Source organism: Bemisia tabaci, chromosome 3 (assembly GCF_918797505.1).
Source record: "Bemisia tabaci chromosome 3, PGI_BMITA_v3".
In the NCBI taxonomy this organism is placed as follows: Eukaryota; Metazoa; Arthropoda; class Insecta; order Hemiptera; family Aleyrodidae; genus Bemisia; species Bemisia tabaci.
Window position 1 is genome coordinate 27,993,814 of NC_092795.1, and position 24,724 is coordinate 28,018,537.

Genomic DNA, 24,724 nt, shown 5'->3' on the forward strand with positions numbered 1-24,724 from the left:
AAATAGAAGAAAATCAAGATTTTTACATTTTTCGAAACATAGAAGGAACTTGTATTTTTCAATATTTTTCATAAATTTCTGAAATTTCATGAAATATTTCACGTGCAACGGGAAACGCTGGAATGAAGTTACGGTGTAAGAAAAATAGTCATAGCTGTAGTTAGTGTCGCATGCGTCGGATAGGTACTAAATGAATTTCATTACAACGCCTGGATGCAACTATTCGGGCTCTACGGATGTCCGTGTTGCATACACACTGAGGTGAAGGCGTTTTGACGTCCGACACTGACCGCAGTCGCGTACAGCGGAGCAAGTCAATAAGAAAAGTCGAACAAAATGTGGAAACATTATGGACTCATGTCGATGTTAATACGGAACGTATAGAGGTTTTAGAAGAATTTTTATTGATTGTATCGTAAAATTTTCTTCGAGAGTCACTCTATACAATGAATAGTGTGAAGAAATGAACATCAACATTTTAAGTTTTAGTCAAATAATATTCAATGTCTAGCCTCTCTGAAATGCTCGTTTCATTGTGCGGCGGGCTTCACTACAGGATCTAAAATACCAGAGTTCTTTCAATGCTCCTTTTACACTTTGAGGACATCATTAGATATGAATAGTTGCTCTAAAAATCATGCTCAGCACATCGCAATATCAAAATTGAAACACAAAAGATACTTACACAGTTACAACCTAGACTAGATGAAATTATTTGTGCCTAGGAGATATCTCAGTAGTATATACTAAGAATCAATAGCGCTCTGCTTATTTGGATCTTCGCAGGAAAACCCACGGTTGGCACTGCGCTGCGGGTGAAGTGGTGAGTGGCTTGACAGTCAAAACGCCTTCAATTACGTGCGTATGTGACACGGACATCCGTTGAGTTCGAATAGTTGCATTCAGCGTTAATATGAAATTTGTATAGTGATCGTCGCATTCGACACCAACAAAGGGCGCTTTGCTTGTTTCTTTTATACCGTAACTTAATTCCAGCGTTGGCTATTGTGCCGACGAAATAAACTTTTACTGCTTTTTATCGCAACATTGTCAATTTTCTGAATAATGCTTTAATTGTTTAAATATGGTTGCTGCCTAAAATGTGGGCTGCGGCTCCCTACCTTCTCTAACCTAAGTACGACGAATGCGGCAAAGCTGTTACCAAGGTCACTTCAGGAAAAATTCCAGCGTACCCTCAATTTTTATGGTTTTTTTTTTTTTTTTTTTTTTTTTTTTTTTTTTTGCCGGAGGGTTAAAAAATGGAGCACATAGCACTAAAAGATAAGTGGCAGAATCTTGAAGGACTCTCTGAAAGAACTGTTTCCCCTAATATTCAAGGAAAAGAAAATACATCTTCCTTTTTAATTGGATGGTTTCAGTCATAATTAACTCAACTGCATTTCATATTATCTAAAATCCGCTACATCTTCATTTCTTCACAAAACAACGAAGCAATATAACGTCGTAAATTTGTTTTCCTCGTTTTGAATTTACTCCAGACTGTAGAAAGTATATTCACTGGTACAGTCACGTGTATTCGTGCGACCACGATGTATTGAGCGAGGGCATCTAACTTAACCTAACATAACCTGTAAACTAACCTTTCAAGGCCAGTTAAGTCGCTTGCGTGGGAATTAACGTATTCCATCTGGCTCAAATTCAGTTTCGGAATTTTTCGCTACAAAAAGCCCCGGCAAAATGCTCAATATCAAACCATATCCATTCGGTGTTGAACACCAGTGACGATCTTTTCAAAGAGCCTTGCACTGGCCGCACGCCAAGTGAGCACGTGCGAGGCAAAATCGGAAAGAATCAACACCGTTCCCGCCTAATGATAATTGATGAGCGACTAGTTGAGCACTCATCTTAGTCTAATCTTTGTCTACCCTTTACCAATAAATGTGTTGAGCAGCTTGCGAAGCAAGTCTGTCAAACGAGTCTGATTCGTTGAACTGATCGCTCAACGCGTCACTCATCACTGGCGAGGAAGGAAGTTTGATACTCAAAATAGATTTTTTATGTCACGTAAATTATATAGGCGTATTTTGTTTGCCGCAACAATTGTTTCCTGCTACCGATTTTGTGTTATTTGCGTCACTTTTTCACAACCAATGAGAGCAAAGCAGCTAGAAGTGAGGTTAGAAACCTCGTAACAATTCTGCAACCTGCTCCGGAGCACGTTCCAAGTGTTTCGCATCAAAATGTTACGACAGCGTTGCCATGTTGTGCAAAAAAAATCCAATTAAATAAGCCACGCCCCCTCATTTCCGGTAACACTCAAACAAAATACGAATGTTACACACTGATGCGAAACAGTTTCGATTGTTACGCCAAACAAAATACGTCTTAGGTACCTAATTGGAACTATTTTTGAGTCGAGTATTTATTTTAAGCTTTACATAGTAGTAAATTGGTACAAATGCGGAAGGGGACATTTGACCGGAAGAACCTAGGTGTTATATAGAAACAGTGGAGAGAATTTGATACGCATGAAAAATATAACTATCCATATAAATTTGGCTGCTGAATCCGGAAACGACCTTGATTTTCTCTTTCATGCACAGATTTTCCGGAAAACTGAATTTTCCCTGGAGGAACTCACTATCGGTAAAATTACGACTTTCCCAGGATAAACCGAACTGGTCTAGAAAAACGGAAGTAACCTTCGGCATAGGCTCGGATTTCTGTATCATCGGTAAAAACACTCATAAATACACAGAGAAATTACTGGTACATGCGTTGTTTCTGAACTGAAATGGACGCATTTCTGTCACACGGAACTATGTGCATTATGACGTGAGCCCTGGTATGCATGTATTCTTATGGGTCTCAGGGCTCATGTCTTAATGCACATAGTTCCGTTTGTTAGAAATACGTCCAAATTGTAGTTTCTAATCAGAGGCGGATCCAGCAATTTGGCAACACCGAATTCCCTCCATTTAAACCTATGTTAAACAATCGATTCTTGTTGGAGCACCTGGCCCCTCCAAGAATCGATACATTTCCATAGGTTTAAATGGAGAAAAGCAATGTTGCCAATTTTCTGGATCCGCCGATGCTTCTAATTGCAAAATGTACTCTAAATGGTGTTCCGGATGAACCATAGCTCGGCCCTCGCGATGAAGTTTTTTAATTGTGTTATGGTAGAAGTATCTACTATGAGGTTTTTTTTATTTGAAAAAAAAGAAAGAAAGAAAACAACGCACTGTCTGATGAAGTGCTTTAGCGGATACGCGTTTTTTCGAGACTCCGTTTAACATAAGTCCGTTGCGTCCAGTGGCACGAGCTGCGAACCCTTGGGGTCCTCGGCCCAAAGCACCGCTCATTTGGGAGCCGGCACGCGACCAGTTGAATCCACCGGAGTCCGCGGGAGGGGCGCCCGCGCGAGCGGGGGGCGGGGCGGGGGGCGCAATCAATACCGCGCGCGGGGCGATCGATCCGTTTCGCAGAATTCCGCGCGGTCAATAATTCCGAAACGAGGCCCCGGCCCCGGCACCGGCGTTTCCAGTCTTCGCCCTCGTCGATAACCGTACGTTGCGCGCCCTGAAGGGCTTCCCCCTCGCCCTACCGCACCCCCCTCGGAGGGGGTACAGACCGGGAAAAAGATCCGACTAACCAATATACGAAGGTTACCTGATTTCACCCTTCGCTATCGACTTTATTCAACCCCCCATCCCCCCCTCCGCCACGACGGGCGACCGACCCCCACGCCGCCCTCGCATTTTCCCTTTTTCTCCCTGCCGCCCCCCCTCCCCGGTGGAGTCTCGGTACTTCTCTTCCGCGGCGTCTTCCGTCAATTTCGATTTCTTGTTAGCCTCTCCATCCCCTCCCCCCTCGCCGCTGCCTAGCGAGCGCCTTGTCTTTGCCTCCTCCCTGTCGCTTCATCTCCCGGCGGAAGGGTTGCGCGGGGGCGGGATCGACGGGGCTAATTTAAACAATATTAGTTACCGCACCTGAAAAGACCTCTGACTCCCGCGTATCGATTTTACACGGGGCGACCGGTGTGCGTTGCAACGATTATTGTGTTCCGAGTTCGGGAGTCGGAGTTCGGGTCTGCATCGTCGGATGGAACTTTCGAGTCCGGAACGCTCGAGTCCCCCTCGTCTTCGCCTTTTCTCGTCGGTTTTCTCGGCGGTTCCATCCGTCCCGTCTTCCGTACCCTCCTCGTCTCCTTCTTCTCCTTGTTCGGAATCGATACGGGCTGAAAAATGCCACCCCCGACCGTCGAACACGTATTCCAGCCGGACTTTGACTCGTGGTGGAAGTGCAAGTGTCGGCATGGGGATGCTCGGGGATTAATCGATGACTGTGAATAGAATGGACAGGGTATAGAGTAATATATGACAGAAGGACACATTCATAACCAGAGAATGAAGAGAAAGGAGAGAAAGAAGAGGAAGAAAAGGAAAAACATAAAAACCTACATTGATATCCTAAGTTGAATATATAAAATAGAATAAATGTATAAGCATATCTAAAGAGAAAATTACTTGAACCAGGTAATATCCTATTATTGTCTCTCTAGCTCTATATCATTTTCCTGAAGTATCCTTCAAAATGAAAATCGCAACCCGCACGACAGATTCGTTAACATGGTTACCGCTTAAATCCCAAGGAACACTTGAAGGAGAACTCTCCGACCAGCTGCCCGTTAGACTCTAAACGATAACTATAGCAACACACTTCAATCGAAGGGTTAGTTGCATATTATCCATTTTGTAGGAATTCTAAACACACTCGTCAGAGACGACCTTCTCAGCAAAACTGGACTGAATAAAACAAAAAGAAATAAGGTCACATTTTGGGAGAAAATGAGTATGGAGTCGTTCAAAGCTTGAAAAGTCACACAATTTCTCCTGTGAGAAAGTTAAAACCAAGGAAAATCAGTTTTATTATGCTTTGACTTTTATCGCTGAAATTTAGTTTAATAAATAAATGAAACCTCAAACATCTTTTCCTTGGTTTGATCTTAATGCTACTGGGTGTCTTTTGTTAAATTAGATCCAATGATTGCACTCCTGTTGTTTGGCGCAGATTAGCGACACATTTCTTGGGATCGCATTATTACAACGCTATATCATTGTTGCAATCGTTGTGACCATGAAGTAGCTAACAATTAATAGTTTGTTGTTTGTCTTCGAATAATCCCGATAGCTTCGTATGCGTAGTTGGAAAGCCATACTTCATTTGAGAGCATGTATGCTGTTCGCCGATCGCGAAAAGTTGTCCGCAGTCATCAACGCCCTGGACCTTTTTGAGAAGCACCTCGTGAGGTGGCTTCAAAATAATCAGAGCTAGCTTGAAACATTATAATTGGCAATTACATTTTGCACTTAGGAATTATAATTTCTGGCTCAATTTAGAAAGAACATATCGACGGTGTAAGTCGGCAATCACATAACTCGGTTTGCGATGTCGCAGACTTCCTGCCATATTTTATTTTTTAAACGGAAAACCACTCAACGACAATTCTTTAAAGCTGCCGTGATTTTTCTCCTCTGTGCGAAGAAACTTCTACAAAAACTTCAAGGAATGATGTCAATTTGTTCTCCTTTAAAAAAAATAACATAAAGGCGGAGATTTTCAGACACCGCAAACGAGTTGTGTGATTGCTGACTTACACCGTCGATATGTACCATTAGTTTTCCTATGCGTATGAGTGCTTTTTTCCAGATGAGCCAGATATTTTAGTTCCAAATTGCAAAATGTAGTCCAATTAAAACGTTAAATTCGAAGTGAGCGAAGCGGACGTGCAAGTCGAATTTGGATGTTAGGAAGTCGAACGGGAATGCGCATCCGAGTGGATCGGGTGTGGAAATAAGTTCCGAAGCTCACGAAATTAGCCTCTGGACTACGATTCGTTACAAATTCAGGTGACCCTCGGTTCAGGTGAGAGCGAGGAAAAGTCCCACACTACTCTTCTCGACGCGACAGTCGAACAAAGTTGCAAGCGCGCCGGCCGCTCGTACGCCCGGACGCTCGGAGGGTCACAATAGGAAACCAATTTGAAGAGGCATCGGTAATCGCTGATCGGTGAGCGGTGAGCGACGAGCGCTGAACGGTTTATTCAAACGCGGGTAAACACTAGACAATGCACCATTAATCAAGCGAGTGTCAAAGCAAAGATCCCACTTCCGGTATCAATTGAGGTGACTCGGGAGTTTTCCGGCCCTTGCGGCTTTCCGCTGCTCGCCTTCCCCCCTCCCCCTCCCCCTCCCCCTTCACTCGCATTCCTCGATCGCCCGAAGCCACGCCGTCAGAGTGACCCCTACGAAATTTGTGACGACAATTTTTTGAAAAAGTTCGGGGTGGGCGCGGAAGATTACCGGTGAACTAAGTCAATCGTCTTAGGAGCCAGAATTCAAAATCATGAGTTTTGGCCGCGGTGTCTTGGGCTTGTTGATCAAAGACTCGATTAGGAAACATTTTCAGGGGCGGACGGTTACGGACTTCAGGAACATCCTGTGTACAATCAAAGATTTTTACAAAACTGCGAGTTAATTTTCAAATTTGTCAAAAGTACAACAGCCGGCAGATTTAACCGGTTTCTTGGACTCCCAGTAGTCGAATTCTGAGGAAAACTCAAACTCAAGCAAAATTTCGCAGAACTTTGCGCGAAAATTAAGCTACGTAAAAAAATCTCTGTGTGGAGGAGGCGCTTTATTTTCAAGAAAAGAACGAAAAAATTATGAGAGAATAAACATGAATGTGGTTTAATGATTTTAATTTCCGCCACCGCGCCAACCGCACTATGTTTGGCGCAATGCGTGAAGTATTCCTACAGTCTTGTAGGCGCTATGCGGTTCACGCCGACCGCTGCTGACCGCACTGTTTTTGACGCAATGCGTGAAGTATCCATGCAGTCTTGTAGGCACTATGAGATTCACGCCAACCGCTGCTGACCGCACTACGTTTGACGCAATGCGTGAAGTATTCATGGAGTCTTGTAGGCGCTAATATGTGTTTCATGCTGACCGGCGCGCCGAGGGCTTCTCCTTTCCATCTCAAGTCCTCGTCATCATTGCTCTCTGCGCCGCGCCGCTCCAGGTCAAATTGCGTGTTCGGTTTCTCTCTCAACTAGACTAATGAAAGGTGCTGTTTCTTGTATCACCGAAAGACGAACAGATTAGAAATTACTATACTTTGACTCTCAGAAAATGAGAGATTTTTTCTCCTTTTCTCGTTTGTAATTTTTTTTCTGAATCTGACTTTGTTTTTTGATACCTGCACTTGAAAAAATTACGACATTTGCCGCCTCCATAATTTGCCGCCATGGGCCGCGGCCCATGTGGCCACCCCCTAAATCCGGCCCTGGGTGGCGGAGATTTTTAAACGTCTCATGGCGCTTGTGATACTTTGGCCGGAAGGTGACGACATGATGGGTCACCGAGGACGGACATTCTTCGTCTGACCCACGTCAAAATCAGTCTGACTTTGAAACTCCCCAACGTTACGTGCGACGAACTTTTCGCCGGATAAAAAGGAAGAGCGGGGGGGGGGGGGGCGCCGCCCCCTCGTTGAACCTCCGTTCGCGGGAGACGGAATTAATGGAACAAGTCAACAAACGCGGGGCGTTTGAAATGGGAATTGAAGAAGGAGAGCACAGAGCAATAAATCCACAGGTGGCTCCCGCTCTGGACGTCAGACCCCCCCCCCCCACCTTCGCCCCACCGTGGAATACTCCTCGCGGCCACGTTTTTATTAAAACCAAACTTTACCCCGCCGCTGAGACTCCTCCCCCGTCAAAGGTCCTCGACGGGAAAGTTTTTTTGGGGTTGTCAGAGAGAAACCTGGGTAATTGGTTGATTGAATGTTTGAGATTGCCCCCGCTCAGTGTTCTTCTCGTCTGTCCCTCTTAAAACTCTCCTTGACCCCTTTACAAATAGATCGCTGGGCCCTTTGATTGTTACCTTTTGATTATGACTCGACTTGATTTTGACCCTTGACTTCGGCTGCTACTCTGGTAACAATCAAAGATTCTGAAAATTGACTTTTCGTCGAAACCCATGAAAAACATTTTGAGCACATTTCAAAAATAAATTTGGAATAGGGAAATGGACGGTTTTTATTTCACATTCAAACCAGTTGACTCAAATATTCCGGAAAGAATTAAAATCAAAGTTGTCATCAAGAGGAAATTTTCACGCTCCGCAAATAATTAATGGGTAATTAGGTACCGCAACGCAGATGAGGCGGTGAGTGTCTGGAGAGTCAGAACGCCTTCCCTTCCGTGCATATGCAACACGGACATCTTTGGAGCCTTAATAGTTGCATCCTGGCGGGCGCCATGGTAAAAGTCATTTAGTATCCGACGCATACGACACTAGGTTCCGCCCCCCCCCCCCCCCCCATTAGGAAAAACTAATTTTGACGTTTAAGTGCGAAATTTTCAACGAACAATCCTGATGAATCGCGCTGAATTTGGATCGGAAACGATGACTGTTGGTGTTTTGTCAAAATGTAATGCGACAGGAAATCTGTAACATCTCGAGCCTGGATACCCGTACATGGTTTTCTAGTTGCAATGGCAAAACTATTGCACAATGAAGTCTGACATTCAAATATATTGGTAAATGTTATACCATGTCCTGCTCTTTCCTTCCTGAAATATGCACTGGGGGGAAAAAAACACATTGGATCTAGAGTCCAGACTCTTGAAAACATTGACAAGAAAAAATACTCTGGATTCAATCGGATTTTTGCTTGAATCAAAACGAAATCCGCTTAAATTAAGAGGCTTGGTTCTTGATTTAAGCTAGATTCTGATTGAACCAAGAGTACTTTTTCTTGTCGATGTTTTTAAGAGTCTGGACTCAACATCCAATGTGTTTTTTTTTTTTTTTTCCAGTGTGGACTGCGTCCAGTGGCAAAGCGCGAATAATCGACCGTCGATATTTTCCCATTTGAATCTTTAGAGAGGGATCCATTATGAAGGTAGTCGTCACGAACGCCCTAAAAATCGATTCTATTCCAAAACTTTCAATGGCAGATCAATCGATGCATAGGAAAGTTAGACGCGTCACTTCTGGCTACACCTCTGCATTTACTGACCTGATACCCCGAATGCGGTGTAGTCTGTAGTCGCTTTATGGACACTCCGCGAAAAAATCTCCTCCGATTCAAAACGCCTTCACTTCAGTGCGTATGCAACACGGACATTCATGGAGCCCGCATGGTTGGATCCATGCTTTATGCTGAAACGTGTTTCATGTTCGTCGCATTCGACTGTAATTGAATCAGTGCGAACGAAAACACACCAACTCGGTAACTCAAGAATGCTAAATTTTCATTAAAGAGAGTCAGTTTTCATAAAGGTCATTGAAGTTAACGCATCTGTTCCAACTTGGACCTTTAAAGTGTGCTTAAGTCCTTGTCTTTCGGCACCAAAATGTTTTTCCTTGTGCTAACTTCCTCAAATACTGTGCAGTTTTGCGTGTGTCTTGATTATTTTCATTTTTTCGAGTTGGTGGGTTTTCGTTCTCACCGATTCAATTGAGGGCGCTTTGCTTGTTCTTCAGTAAAACTCCTTTATGACTACTCACAAATGTTGACGATTTATTAACCTTCCTAAAAGAAGATTTTTCTGTGCGCAGTATTATGATGAAGATCAGATACTAAGCGATAGCCGCACTGGTTTTACGACAAAAAACAACACTAGCGCCTACAGCAGGCACAGTTTTCTTTCCTTGAAGCGGCAAAAAGCGCAACGAATTCGCTCGAGTCAGCGTTTTGCCAGGTGATAAGGTAAACTTCCAAGACAGGAGCGTTCCCTGGGGGCCTCCTGACTGCGTCATAGCGCAATTAGGCCGCAGGGGCCTCCCTCCCCCTCCCCCCATCCTCTTTAGCTCCGACCCGCGCTGAATATTTCCGCTTAATGGCGACTGCGATGCTCCTAAAAGCCATGCCACTGACAGTTGCCAACTTTGCGAACGTTAAAAGGGTTGTTTTGAGTGTTACGTAATACAATTATCCTAATTTTTGACCCGCTTTCGGTCTTGGAACACATCTGTAACGGAGCCCTCAATTCCTTTTTTTTATTGCAGGACGTTGGCTTTGAACCCCTTTCCCCTTTGGTTTAAAAAAAAAGGTAAAGCATAAAATTAAGGACAGAAGAAATTCGGGACATTTTAGGAGTGATTTTGATTCATAACGGTGACAAAACAGATAGATGGATTTTTTAATCCATTGTTTTGAAATTCATCTAGGGGCCATCCCAAATTACGTAATGCTCATGGGGAGGGGGTTCAGTATAGATCGTTACACCATTTTGTTTTTATGTGTTACGGGATGTTGAACCTACCTCACAAAAGCGATACGAGGGGGAGGAGGGATGAGAGGGGACTAGGAGGGGAAGGGGGGGGGGTAAAAATGCCGAAATGGTGCGTTACGTAATTTAGGGACAGCCCCCCATCGATAAAGAAGCATCCCATAATTTTGCCGCATTGCGGAGAATTATTTTATTTAAAAAAAAGAATGTTTGAGATGAAGAACTTACCCGTGATTGAGAGGTTGGATCGACGCCTGAAGGCCTTCTTCCCCATGTCGATCCCGAGAAGAGGGTGGGTCCTTCCAAGTCGGATCGGAACCTTTTCTCGATCCTCCACTCGTTATCCAGCGGAACCTTCTACGCGCAGGCCTTTCGTCGGCTCCAAGTTCCATCTGTCAAAAACAATCACAACAGATGAGACACAGCTCACTGGCAGGCGTCCTCCGCTTGTATCAGCCAAGCACAAATAGTGTGTTAAGCATAACTGACCTTTTCAACAGTGCGGATGCGGTAACTGATGAAATAACAGGATCTTACGTAACCTTTTTTTGAAGAAAGGTGACGAATTCAAAATAGGTCAATCACGCAGGTTATGGATTCTTATTTCAATGGTTAGATCGTATAGAGTTCACATACGTGCTTAAAGTAGGTGAACAAAAAGGGCTTATTCGACGAAAACGTGCGACATAAAATAAATTAATTTTCTCACGGCTTGAAACTTTTGATTGTCTGCCATATGAAATCAAAATAATCAGTACTCTTGCTATTTAAGTTTAAAATCGGGAATTTCTGGATTTTAAAAATGCTGAACTAGCAGCCATCGACTTATCGAGCATTGAGGCTGATACGGTAATTTGCTGAGAGCACTGTTAAAATTTAGCGATTTCTGATTTTCAACCTAGACATATATGTTGTTTGGATATTGGATTGCAGAGAATCGAAAAAAGGCACGCATGACTGACTCAAAATCCAATGAAAATTGATTTATTTGCTGTGGAGCTTTTCCGGCTTTTGATCCCATTATGTTGACTTGACCATCGCGGCTGTCAACGAAAAGTAATAAGATTCGTCAAAAAACTTAAACTAGTTTTTAAGTTCAACGCGACTACATCAGCTATTGCCAAATTTAATTGGAAAATTTAATTTTTTACATGGAAATGGCTGTGCGGATTTTCGTGCAAATTTCAGTGAATTTTTTTCATGGCACAAAGCAAAGTCCTCGAGATTTTCAAAGGAATCCGCACAAACGTTCTCTAGTAAAAAATTAAATTGCTCAGTTAAATTTGACAATAGTTGATGTGGCTCGGTTCCTCTCTGTTAATCGTGGTCCAGTTGATCCTTGGCTTAAAAGATCTCATTCAGAAACCAATGAAACAGTTCCATCATAAAAAGTGCCTTCAAACTAAGCGGTAGACCAAATAGACCACAGCGACGTACGAATAGTTAACTGATCGCGTTTTTGCTCCCTGGAATCGATGATGAGCCGCCGCTGAAAGGAGACAATATAAGGACTTAATGTTGGTAGTCAAAAAATTTGTGATGGCCACATCATATCAATCAAAAAATAATAACATGATCTTTCGAAGGACCGCATTAGTTTTGAATTCAAAATTCACGACGATTTTGCGCTTCGAAAATCACGGTGATTGACATTTATTGTTTGCGGTCGTTCACACCTTACTTCCCGATATCTGCTGAGATTTTGGAATCTTAAAATTTATTTCAGATACCGATTTACACAAATTTGAGCATCTTCTGAGTGAATTCCATGAGAAATATCCTTATAAGTGAAGCGAAAATATACTGAGTTTTGTTTCGCATCAACTTCTTGCCCCCGGGCCATTCTCCGAAGTCGAGGAAAGTGTCGAGTTTTACACATCGATTGGTTCATCGCGTGATGGGTGAACGACGGTAAGACGGTCTTTCCACCGCACCAGAAAGTCACGTAATGCCATGAGTGTTCCGAGCGGACGCTTGAGGAAGTGATAATTGACCGATTATAACAGAAAAAACAAATGAGGTGCCTTTGCCAGGAGTTTTTGAGACAGGATAGGATCTATCGATTCTTATCGACCAAAAATGCTGTGGAAAAGCGTTTCGGTGTTTTACGAGTAGCCTCAAAATGTTATTTTTTTTTTTACTCCGGCCAACCCTCTCCACATAATATGCAAAGAGAGGGCAGACTTGACCCTTATTGGCAAACCTGACCCTTGCTCTGCCGTGCTAAGGAAGAACGCCGTATGAACATTCGAGAGTGGCCAAATGTCCTCGAGTTAGGTTCGTCTAAAAGCAAGAACGGTAGCGTGGTTTATTGAACTCCTCCGATAAATTCCTCTCGTTCCTCCTCTTCTCCATCCTCTTCATCTCCTCCTTCTTTTCCTTCTTCTTTCTCTTTCTCTTCTTCATCTGTACATCTCCTTCTCTCTTTTCCTTCTCATCTTCTTTTTCATTTTGCATGTACCTCCAGGGCCGGATTTATCTACTTGCCGCCCATGGGCCGCCTGTTTTTTGCCGCCCCCTCCTCATTCGTTTTGAAACATCAATTAAAACCATCAAATAAACGTGCCAGCGGAGGAGGGGTGCATACGACGCGCTTACTCGTGTTGAACACATTTTTCGGAAAGCCATGTCAACAATACTAGCAAAAGTTCACGAACTTTGCGCAAAGTTAAGTTTCGTAAACCTATTTTTGTGTGAACAAGGCCTTCCTTTCATAAGAAATGAACGAAAAAATTATGAAAGAACAAACATAAATGTGGATTAATGATTTTAACTTCCGCCGCCGCGCCACGCAGACCGCACCGAGTTTGGCGCAATGCGTGAAGTATTCAGACAGTCTTGTAGGCGCTATGCGTTTCACGCTGATCGCACTGTGTTTGCCGCAATGCGTGAAGTATTCACGCATTCTTGTAGGCGCTATCCGTTTCACGCTGACCGCAATGACCGCTCTGTGTTTGATGCAATGCGTGAAGTATTCGTAAGGCGCTAATAGTCTTGTAGGCGCTAATATGTGTTACATGCCGATCGCCGCGCCGAGGGCTTCTCCTTTTCATCTCAAGTCCTCGTCATCATTTCTCTCTAAGTCGCGCCGTTCCAGGCCAAATTGTGTGTTTGGTTTCTTTCTTAACTTGACTATTTAAAGGTGCTTTCTTTTGTATCACTGAAAGACGACAAAATTAGAAATTACTATACTCTCAGGAAGTGAGAGATTTTGTCGCCTTCTCTCGTTTGTAATTTTTTTTCTAAATTCGATTTTTTTTCATACCTACATTTTAAAAAATCGCAAAATTTGCCGCTCCCTGTAGATTTGCCGCCATGGGCCGTGGCCCATGTGGCCACCCCCTTAATCCGGTCCTGTGTACCTCTTTTCCATCTTTTTCTTCCTCCACTAATCTCCCCCTTTTCTGGTTCTTCCTCGTCTTCCAATTTCTAGCGGGTCCTCTTCCGACACTCGTCTCAACTCCCAAGACTTGATTTCGTTCGACTAGATCTAATGGGAAACATCCTCAGTGACGTCATCACCGAACTGGTCTACGGGGGGCCCGGGGCCCCCGAATAACGCGGCTCCCATATGCACCGGCTAACCTTTCAAGAACGCCGATCGCCGGCGCAGCCATTCGCGGAGTCACCGCGACTGCATTCAGACCTTTTCCAATTCACGCCTCTCATGGAGCCTTTATCAAAGCGCGCGGAGGGGGGGTGGAGGGATGTCACATCAGTAATTCAGCTCACGTTCAAAAGCTCTACCCCCCCCCCCCCCACCGGTCCGTTCATCAGGGCACGGCGACAAGACGCGGGAGCCAAGAAAGTCTGGCGTCGGGGGGAGGGGGGGTAAAGGCGCATGAAAAGATTCTAACAAGGAGGAGGAGGGAGGGAGGGGGGTTGGATTACGGGTGCTATTTGTGCACTGCAAATTGAGAGTTAGCCGGGCGGGCCGCGGCTCGGGCTGTCATTCAATTAAGTAATAGTTGAGTTCGAATTAATCTTATTCATCCCGTCCGAGATGCCGTCTTGCCGCCTGCGCTACCGCGTAACGATACGCGATACGCCGCGCGTTGATCCCTGTATCCTTTCTGGAACGGTGCGGTTCCTTCTCGGGACGAATATGTAAGGTGTCCTACACTGGAAAAAAAAAAAAAAACAACACATTGGATCTAGAGTCCAGACTCTTGGAAACATTGACAAGAAAAAATACTCTTGATTCAATCGGATTTTTGCTTCAATCAAAAGGAAATCCGCTCAAATTAAGAGGCTTGGTTCTTGATTTAAGAAAAAAATCCGATTGAATCAAGAGTACTTTTGCTTGTTGATGTTTTTAAGAGCCTGGACTCTAGATCCAATTTGGTTTTTTTTTTTTTTTTTCTAGTGTAGGATTAAGTACGAATATTGAAGGAGTTGATTCTTTGGGTGTAAAAAAAAAAAAAGTTTTTGTGGTATAACTTTTTTTACAAGATCACTTTCCCTGAGAGCCACGCCCCCCCCCCCCCCCCAAAGTTGGAGAAAGACACGGTGACAATGTTAGTGAACCATTATTAATCAAAATTAGTATATTAAGATAATTTTTAGCGTTTTTTTTTTTCATTTTTGACCTCCAAAAAAGGGAAATCGCATATTAGAGGGGGTTCAGGGGGGGGGGGGGTATCGAACCTAAAAGTGGCCAAAATTAATGTATCTAGCGACAAAAATTGATTTTTTAAAGTGGAAGGAACACATAATAATCAAAAGAGAAGAATGCTTGTTCAAACTTAAAAAATTGTATTGGTTAATAGGTAAAAAATCTAAGTTAAGTATTAGTAATAAGCTTCTATTATATAAACAAATTGTACGACCCACATGGGCATATGGAGCTCAAATCTGGGGGTGTGCAGCACGGTCCAATATAGAAATTTTACAAAGAGTCCAAAATCGTGCTCTGAGACAGATAGTCGGAGCACGATGGTATGAACGTAACTCTGATATCCATAGAGACCTGGGGATGGAGACCGTCTCGCAATTTATAACTAAAGTTGCAACCAACTATGAGAGACGGCTCCATCACCATCCTAACACCGAGGCTTTACTATTACTTGACAACTCAAATGAGTTTAGACGCCTCAAACGGGTGAAACCGTGGGAACTGGCCAGCCCCTTGGTTTGAACCATTAATTTTAGTAACCAATTATTTCTAACCATTTAGATAAGTTACAGACTACCCGGTCGTTTGTACTCACACATTTATTTTGAATTTAGAAACAAAGTGTATAATTTCATTGTGAAAGTTCGCTTAACACTAATAAAAAAAAAAAAAAAAAAAAAAAAAAAAAAAAAAATTGATTTTTGACGATAGATAGGCAATAGATTCAGCGTTGAAAATATGAAGAAAATGTGTCCTCTGTTTTTTCGCTATAACTCATCGTTTTCGAGATAAATGGGGATGAATGATAGAGACTGAATGGAGCGCGGGTGTGTGCGAGGGGGGTGGCGGGTGGTCCAGGAAAAGCGTTTTTTTAAAAAAAAAGGTACAGATTGTGGAGGGTGCAAAATCACCACCAAAATTATTAGAAAAATGACATACCCAAAAATTGGAGGGCCTTAGCTTCAACCGGGGGAATTTTTTAAAGAAGAATAACATAGGAAAAAAGTACTTTCTTGACTCATAGATCAGGACCTGTTCTTCTACTGCCAAAAAACTTTAGGTGCGACAGCAGGATACATAATTAAAAACCCTTTATGTAACCAGAAGTGAAGTATTTGAAAAATCTCTCAATGGCTATCCAATACATATAAACGGGTGAGGTGGACGTTAATTTGAAAGTATTTTAGCAACTTCGCACTAGGTTCCGACTAAAGTTATTTCCGCGGTATTACACGACTTTTCGTTCAATGAAGATTGCTGAGCAACTCATCGTACGATCTGTTTATCAAATGAAATACAGTTCAACAAACTTCCTCTCCGCATAGGCTCGTCCAATTTGCATCAGGCATCATTTGGCGAAGAAGGAGCTCAACAAGTCGCTCATCAATCACCATGAAGCGATGAATGCATACCCGAGAGGCCCAGGACTAACTAGGCGGATTAAATTACTTGGATGGCTAGCGCGAGTTTTTTTTTTTTTTTTTTTTTTTTTTTTTTTTTTTTTTTTTTTAATACTTCCGCCACGGTCACACGTTGAACAAGCACGCACCGGGTATGACCAAATGAACTGCATTTTGCAATTAGGAACTGCAACCTCTGCCTTAGCTAGAAACAACGTATGTACAATTAATTTCCCAATGCACATTAGTGTTTTTACCAATGAGCCGGAACTCGTAGTTCTGAATTCCAAAATGTAGTCCTAATAACTTGTCAATTTTGTCTCCCAAATCTTTACTCTGTCCATAAACTATAGATCTCGCACAGAGAAAAACATTTCCGGTAGAGGGAGATTTGAACTGAAACTTTTAAGGAGAAATATACACGAATGTTGTCACAAATACATGTTTTACCCAGGGAAATTTGGCAACTCTTGAATGTTCATACGGCGTTATTCCTCAGCACGGCAATATTGACTCGATCCACTGTGCGGGAGGGCATACGAAACCCTTCAGCGCCGAGCATTGCTACGCAAGATCGCCGGCGAGCTGTCGCCGGGGCGGGAGCGTGGGCGGAGGGCGGGGGTGGCTGGAGGGTCGCATGCCGATGCAACACGCACTGCACGCGTATGCGCGGGTCGCGGCGGGCGGCGGCGGCGGGCGCGAGGTCAAGGAAGGCGCGAAAAAATCGAACGCCTTCCGGAAGGATGCGCGCAGGACGCGGGATCCGCACGCGCCCGGCTCAGTTCGGCGCGTCGCCCGTGCCTTTCCGTCCCCAGCCCCGGCTCCGGCTCCGGATGGCGCCAGATTTGAATGCAAATCGCCGCTCCGCTTGCCGATTTTTCGCCGATTCTCGAAATTTTAACGGATTATTCCCCGTACAAATTGGCGTTTCCCGGGAGAAGGGACGTATCCATTCCAAGGTTCCAAGATTCATTCAAACAATATATCGTATTCGATACATCAAACGGGTGGGATTTTATCGATATCAATTGGTCCAAAACAGAAACATAGCCTCAAAAGGCAATTTAGTAGTCTGACGGAACGGGTTTTTTGTGATAGAATGGGAACATACTTGACAGGTGCATGACGTTGCACAAACATCAGGTTGAGCACATCAGAGATTTTTTTGTAAGTTTAAAAAGTTGGAAGTATAGAGAGTAGGAGTTGTAAATTGTTAGTAAGGAGAGAAAGAGTTGTAAGTACGTAAGTTGTAAATGTGTAAGTTTTGCAAGTGACGAAGAAAAAAGTAACCGCCGGAAGTGGTAAATGTGAAAATGCACAGTACAAATTTCGTGAATTTTGCGTCTCGAGTTGTATTTTACACATTTCTGATGTCCTAAGCGAGATTTTCTTGCCATATTACTCAGGCGTTACGGGCTCAAAATCAGTTGGCTGTATCTATAGTGTGTAACAGACCTAATTCCGCGATTGAATTTAGTTCCTTTTTTGGATTCGAAAGACTGGGTCGTAACCCACGATGAAAAAAAACCCCAAAGACTCCATCCGGCGGTCAATCTCTTAATGAGCCCATGATCGAATTTTATATCGTGGCCAGGGCCGGATTTACCTACTTGCCACCCATGGGCCGCCTGTATTTTGCCGCCTCCTTTTCATTTGTATTGAAACATCAATTAAAACCATCAAGTGAACGTGCCAGTGGGGGAGGGACGCGTTTATAAGACGCGTTTACTCGTGTTGAACACATGTTTTGGGAATGCCCTGTCGTACTAGCAAAAGTTAAGTTTCGTAAACCTATCTCTGTGTGGATAAGGCCTTTCATTCATAAGAAATGAACAAAAAAATTATGAAAGAACAAACATGAATGTGGTTTAATAATTTTAACTTCCGCCACCGCGCCGCGCAGACCCGTGTTTGGCGCAATGCGTGAAGTATTCACGCAGTCTTGTAGGCGCCATGCTTTCACGCTGACCGCACTGTGCTTGGCGCAATGCGTGAAGTATTCATGCATTCTTGTAGGCGCTATCCGTTTCACGCTGACCGCAATGACCGCACTTAGTTTGATGCAATGCGTGAAGTATTCGTGCAGTCTTGTAGGCGCTAATTTGTGTTACATGCCGATCGCCGTGCCGAGGGCTTCTCCTTTTCATCTCAAGTCCTCATCATCATTGCTCTCTGCGCCGCGCCGTTTCAGGCCAAATTGCGTGTTTGGTTTCTCTCTTAACTCGACTAACTAAAGGTGCTGTCTTTTGTATTTCCAAGAAACGACAAAATATTTACTATACACTCTCTGGAAATGAGAGATTTTGTCGCCTTTTTTCGTTTGTAATTTTTTTTTTTCTAAATCTGATATTTTTTTATACCTACATTTAAAAAAATTGCAAGATTTTCCGCCCTCTAGATTTGCCACCATAGGCCGTGGCCCATGTGGCAATTCCCTTAATCCGGCCCTGATCGGGGTTCAGAATAGTTCTTTTCATTGCTGCCAACATGAAAAGTTGAGATTCACAGCCGCACCGGCAAAAGAGAGGATTTCCTTCAATTGTAACGGAGGTTGGCAGTTGGCCAAAGTTGAACCTATTCTCCGGCGAATATTCGACTGTAGAGATCCCTCATTACATCTTCCGCATAATGTAAATGTACATATTTTCAGCAGACAATGCTCACATTCGTGTAATGATGATCGATAATCGAAGTACTTAGCTTTCTGTTAAGCGAACCTGACCGTGTTCGACTTTTGTTCGCAAATTGCTCGAAACGATGTGCCGCAGTCATTCTTGGACCGATGAAACACTCAACAGGTTGCTATAATCAATCATCACAGGGCGAACTATAGTGTTGATCTACGAACTTAGCTTTTGTCGTGTATACGAATAACGAACAACACACTATTCGACGGTGAAACTACCAAACCACGTATCTCGTTTGCGGTGTTTAAAAATCTACGCTCGCATTTTATTTTTTTGAAGACGACCAAATCAATATCATTCCTTGAAATTTTCACAGAATTTTCTCCGCACAAAGAGGAAAAATCACAGAAATTTTCAATACTAGACGTTAAGTAGTTTTTCATTTAAAAAATAATGTATGACAGGAAGTCTGCGACGTCGCAAACCGAGATACGTGGTTTGGTAGTTTCACCGTCGTATTGCGGTTCTATAGGATTCCTGTGTATTTTAAAAGAGCGAATGAGATGTCAGCGTGTCAATTGAGCGAACTGATGTGTTTTTGGCGACAACCTTGCTAATGCAGATCTTTTATTTCGAGCAGAAAATATGACTAAATACTCTTCCATAATCCTAAGACGTTCCACCATTATTCATCGAACGTAAACAACATCTTATCATATATTTGTTTCAGTCTTGCCAAATTTTGCCATCAGCAAATCCACATCTCCACAGCTCCTCTGGCTCTCAACTGAATCAGTTATTTTCAAAACGGAAAAAGTCTATTTTTGCATGAGCCTTGGCTCGCATAAAAGGACATGCTAACTAAGACTCATCGAGGAATGGACCTGTTCCAGTGGCGTGGAGTGCTTTGCGATGTATCGATTGATCAGCCATTTAAACCCATGGAAAAGTATCGATAAACAGGGTGTTTGCAGCGAAAACTTTAATAATCGATTATTTACCACAGCTTCAAATGGGGAAATATCAATAGATCGCAACAACTGATTCAACTCACAACTTCCCCTGTCAGGTACTAGAGAAGCTAAGCTTTAAAAGGCTCCTTCAAGTACTTACAGTGGGTCGCTCGCAAAAGCAACTTAACTGAAGAATCTGAGAAAAATGTTAACCAATTTCCTTATAAAAAGTGGCTCTTTTAGAACACTCACCTTATTGCGGAACGATGCATCAGGAAGATTTTGTTCACTAATTTCAATAATATAGTTTTTCAAAAATTAAGAATCACTTAAGTTCGGCATTCACACGACTACAGTATTTTTTCCGGTGATTAACACGATCGAAAATTGCATTTTCGCTACATTTCGATGCAGCGCTTAAGCTTGACACACTAAGTTGAGAAAAGAAACAATTTCATTTTAGTTACAAACCATTTCCATAACAAATAAAATTTAAAAAAAAAAAAAAAAAAAAAAAAAAAAAACAGCCATTGAAAGGATAACTGACCAACGTAATAACTTGTAAAACTAAATTCTCTTCCTATCAGAAATTCAAGACTCTAAAAGGTTGCAGTGATGAAAGGTCCTCAGATGGGATTTTCCGACTCAGCTAATTTTTTAAAGAATGATTGCGTTTCATGTGCATGTCAGACCATTATGACAGTGTAATTGTGCCTCCTTATGGCCCCTTGATTCATGGTGATCTATAGCCGATATGAGAGCTAAATAACTCATCAGATTTTCTTTTTGGGAAACATTTTCTCAAAGCTCAAATGAGCTATAAAAGAAAACATTTTCATGATGCTATACAAGAAATGTGCACAAACTTCTAAAATCAACTCAGGGACGCTTGTGCGTATCTAAATTTAAGAGGAACACACTTTTTCCCACGTGTTAAAACCACAATGTTATGAAGCCTTCCTATCGCTCATCTTATTCTCTTCCAAAGTGGTATTTAATACTTCAGATACACTCTCAGACAAGAAAGATTCAATTTAGTGCTCCCCACAAAGATGAGGAAATTATTAATTTACCCGTAACCAGGCTGAACAGCGCGAGATATTGAGCAGTAAGTGGGGCTCATATTCCCAGAAAATAAAGTTGACTGAGGAGACAGTTATAGCAGTACAGGTGTAATCAGATAAACTTTTAAAAAAGTTACAATAATATTCATTTTATGGTTAAATATAAACAGAGGCGTTTCCTGCCTTATACTTTCGAGAAACCAGCATTGATACGAAGGGAGTATTGATGTCACGCACGTTGCTGTCCCGCCTTCAATTTTTGAGTTAGGCCAGAGAGTGTGATCAGTGCAGCTTCAGGCTTTGTGTCTCGTTTTTTTTCTAAAAATCATACCTTGCAGCAGAATACGTCAAATTCTATCTACAAACTTTGATTTTGGCTCTATTTTTCCTATTCATTTTCCTCTATTTTTCCTCCATTAGTGGTAATAAGATATACTGGGTCAATCGATAAGGTGCATAAGTTTAACAACACATTTTGTATATCCTTTTAAAACTTTTACATAGAAAGCGACTCAAGCAACGGAGATCTTAGGGATCGATAAGATATTAACACAGCAAAATATTAGCACCCTTGGCACTATTCAGATGCAACGAAGCGTACAAATGATGTCATTTGTAAAATTGGCTAATATTTGTTTTAGATATGCACATTTTATTTCGGAGCTGCTGATTTCCAAACTTCCTGTTTATTTAAATCATTCTCTGCGTTAAATTTCAAGAAGATTGAATTTTATGCAGATTCCATCATGGGGTACCTTTAATCATACCTCGTCTAGTCTTCCATTCATTCCCCTCCTATACGGGCGCAACGCTGCTCCAGCGTTAAACGACACCGAATGTAACGCCAAATAATTGATTGGTAAAACGCTGAATATTACCTGATGTTTTATGAAGTTTTTAGAAAGTAGTGATAGAGTAGATGAAATGTCAAGTTGGTCAGACAGGAGGGAAGAGAGTTTAAGACGAGGTATTTCAGAAATCGATAGGTAGTATCTTCCTAGCATATGCAAAAAACGTGACTGGTTAGAACGGATTGCCTGGTGAAATACTGAACTTTATTATTTCTTAGTATCGATGGTTTTGAAGTACTGGTAGAAATAGTTAGAACATCATACTGGTCAGACTGGGGAAACGAGGGATCTTCTCGAAAACGATAGATAGTGTTACCCTATCAGATATGCAGGAAACGCCACTGGTTATAACTGATTGCCTGGTGATAAACACTACACTTAACTATTTGTTTTTATCGAGTATTTAGAAAACATAGGAGAATATTTGAATCTCATGCCGCATGCCGGTCAAACAGGAGGGACAAAAATGAGAGATTATTTTTTTCTTTTTCTGTTGTTAAATGGCTTTGTTTCAAGCACCTGCAGCCAACAAAAATGAGAGATTTTCAAAATCTACAGAGAAAGTTGGTCCCTAGCATTTATGCAGAAATCGCCACTAGGCATAACTGAGTGATGAAACACTAGACTTTACCATTTGTTTGTACAAGTATTTAGATAATTAGTTGAAATGTCACGCTGGTCAGACAGGAGAGACCCCCAAAAAAAGGGATTTCCGGTACGGATAAACTGGTTTACTTGTTTGCTGGTTTACGAATATAAGTGATTGGTTGGTGGGACACTAGACTTTACCATTTGTTTGTACAAGTATTGATATAATCAGTAGAAATGTCACGCTGGTCAGAGAGGAGAGGCCCCCAGAAAAAGGGATTTCGGTAGGATAAACTGGTTTACTTGTTTGCTGGTTTACGAATATAAGTGATTGGTTGGTGGGACACTAGACTTTACCATTTGTTTGTACAAGTATTGAGATAATCAGTAGAAATGTCACGCTGGTCAGAGAGGAGAGGCCCCCAGAAAAAGGGATTTCCGGTACGGATAAACTGGTTTACTTGTTTGCTGGTTTACGAATATAAGTGATTGGTTGGTGGGACACTAGACTTTACCATTTGTTTGTACAAGTATTGAGATAATCAGTAGAAATGTCACGCTGGTCAGAGAGGAGAGGCCCCCAGAAAAAGGGATTTCCGGTACGGATAAACTGGTTTACTTGTTTGCTGGTTTACGAATATAACTGATTGGTTGGTGGGACACTAGACTTTACCATTTGTTTGTACAAGTATTTAGAAAATCAGTAGAAATGTCACGCTGGTCAGAGAGGAGAGGCCCCCAAAAAAGGGATTTTCGGTACGGATAAACTGGTTTACTTGTTTGCTGGTTTACGAATATAACTGATTGATCGGTGAAACACTGGACTTTACCATTTGTTTGTACAAGTATTTAAATAATTAGTAGCAATGTCACGCTGGTCAGACAGGAGAGACCCCCAAAAAGGGATTTTCGGTACGGATAAACTGGTTTACGAATATAACTGATTGATCGGTGAAACACTAGACTTTACCCTTTGTTTGTACAAGTATTTAGATAATCAGTAGCAATGTCACGCTGGTCAGGCAGGAGAGACCGAAAAAGAGGGATTCTCGGTAGGGATAGATCCAGAGCCGATCAAGAAAAAAGGGACCAAAACGAAAACGGCGAAAGAGAAAGGTACGCGGCGAAAAGGGCGCGAGCGGAAGCGATAGAGTTCGCGGACGAGCAGGGACGGGAAGCTGGCGCGGGCTCGGAGCGAGTACTGGCGGCGTCGACGTCGACGTCGAGGGATCAAGACAGGGACGTGGGGAAGGGGGGACAGGGACGGTCCCCGCGTCGATAAGCAGGAGCGATTCTGGCGAGCGGTCGTCGCGCCGAGCCCGGTAGTCCGCGGATGATCAATACGCCCGAACCGCGGCGCGCTGCAACCGGCACGGCTCCGGCTCGGGCTCCTCCCGGCGAGGCACCCGACGAACGGGGACGCCCGCCCGCGCTCGGCCCCCTTCACGTGCGCGCACATGCGGGGATGCCGAGTCGGGGCCGCTACCCTATGCCCTATCCTCATACCTATCCGGGGTGGCATGAAACGTAAGACACAAATGAAAGTATGGAAATTTCAGTGAAATTTCACGAGGCTTTGAAGTATTTCATATTTTTCAGGGGCTAGAGTATGCAACCCGCACACATATGAAACGTAACGTACACGTACACGTTCGTTACGTACGTAACGAACACGTATGAAACGTATGAAACGTAAGACTTAGATGAGAGGTTGGAAATTTCAGTGAAATTTCACGAGGCTCTGAAGTATTTCATATTTTTCAGTGGCTACAGTATGCAACCCGCATTCAAACTCACAAAAATAGAGGAAAGTCACAATTTTTTACATTTTGCGAAACATGAAAAGGAACCGATATTTTTCGATATATTTCATAAATTTCTGAAATTTCATGAAATATTTCACGTGAAATTCCAAGATGTTATTTTTCATGAAATTTTGCCACCCTGCACTGGAAAAAAAACACATTGGATCTAGAGTCCAGACTCTTAAAAACATCGACAAGAAAAAATACTCCTGATTCAATCGGATTTTTGCTTAAATCAAGAACCAAGCCTCTTGATTTGAGCGGATTTCCTTTTGATTAAAGCTTAAATCTGATGGAATGAAGAGTATTTTTTCTTGTCAATGTTTTCAAGAGTCTGGACTCTGGATCCAATGTGTTTTTTTTTTTTCCAGTGTTAAGAAAGTAATGAAAGGATAGAAATTTCAGGGAAATATTTCGTGAAATTTCACGAGGCTGTGAAATATTTCATATTTTTCAGGGGCTAGAGTATGCAACCCGCACACACATAAATAGAAGAAAGTCACAATTTTTACGTTCGACGAAACATGAAAAGGAGCCGGTATTTTTCAATATAT

General features: G+C 42.6%; 1 protein-coding gene across 1 annotated transcript in view; it reads right to left on the reverse strand.

Moving 5' to 3' along the window:
• LOC109031091 (uncharacterized) overlaps nt 1-23,556 on the reverse strand; it is a 112,991-nt gene extending 89,435 nt beyond the window's left edge. Inside the window, exons 1-3 of the mRNA XM_019042417.2 lie at nt 23,336-23,556; nt 20,115-20,293; nt 10,496-10,659 (exon numbers count right to left, since the gene is read on the reverse strand). The gene's annotated coding sequence lies outside the window, so the exon portion shown is untranslated. The remainder of the gene's footprint in view (nt 1-10,495; nt 10,660-20,114; nt 20,294-23,335) is intronic.
• Between the last annotated feature and the right edge of the window lie 1,168 nt (nt 23,557-24,724).